Source organism: Cupressus sempervirens, chromosome 2 (genome assembly GCF_028749045.1).
Source record: "Cupressus sempervirens isolate cs-2001-9-10 chromosome 2, ASM2874904v1, whole genome shotgun sequence".
Taxonomy (NCBI): domain Eukaryota; kingdom Viridiplantae; phylum Streptophyta; class Pinopsida; order Cupressales; family Cupressaceae; genus Cupressus; species Cupressus sempervirens.
Window position 1 is genome coordinate 567,494,277 of NC_143119.1, and position 1,092 is coordinate 567,495,368.

Genomic DNA, 1,092 nt, shown 5'->3' on the forward strand with positions numbered 1-1,092 from the left:
ACGGAAGAGACTTGGCAGCGGTTGCCATTCTACACCGCGTCCATTCTGCGATTTCGAAGTTGATCTAATGGCGAGCCCTTGTCTATAGCCATGAGGTGGGTACTTGGCGCTCTAGCAAAATTTTTTGTGAGCCTATCGCGGCTACAATGGGAGAGGTGGTTGCCGCGAGCCTCTCCCGTGCCCAGCTCATTGATTCAACGCCGCTGTCAGGGCGGATGGATATGTCAGATTTTGAAACGGTGGACGCCGACGTTGAATCAATTAGAAGGGCATGAAGCCCACCTTTGAGGGTGCTATTCCTGGACTCTCCTTTAGATCATGTTTTCTTGTCACTCAGCTGGCACAATTTCGGAAAAAGGTTTGGCAGCGGTTGCCAGCCCTCGCCGCGTCTTCTTTGTGATTTTAAAACTCGATCTAAAACGGGAGCCCTCGTCTAGCACCTCCGTCTGGTGTTGCGCGGGTATTGCACAAATTTTTGCCATTGGCGCGATTACCCTAACGAATGCCCTACGCTGGGACCCTCTCTTAGATCACCTTTTTCGATCACTCGACCGACGCAATTACGGAAGAGACTTGGCAGCGGTTGCCATTCTACAGCGCGTCTGTTCTGCGATTTCGATGTTGATCTAATGGCGAGCCCTTGTCTCTAGGCATGAGGTGGGTGCTTGGCGCTCTAGCAAAATCTTTTTGCGTGCCTATCGCAGCTACAATGGGAGAGGTGGTTGCCGCGAGCCTCTCCCGTGCCCCCCTCATTGATTCAACGCCGCTGTCAGGGCGGATGGATATGTCAGATTTTGAAACGGTGGACGCCGACGTTGAATCAATTAGAGGGGCATGAAGCCCACCCTCGAGGGTGCTATTCCTGGACTCTCCTTTAGATCATGTTTTCTTGTCACTCAGCTGGCACAATTTCGGAAAAAGGTTTGGCAGCGGTTGCCAGACCTCACCGCGTCTACTTGGTGATTTTAAAACTCGATCTAAAACGGGAGCCCTCGTCTAGCACCTCCGTCCGGTGTTGCTCGGGTACTGCATAAATTTATGCCATTGGCGCGAATCCCCCAACGAATGCCTACGCTTGGACCCTCTCTTAGA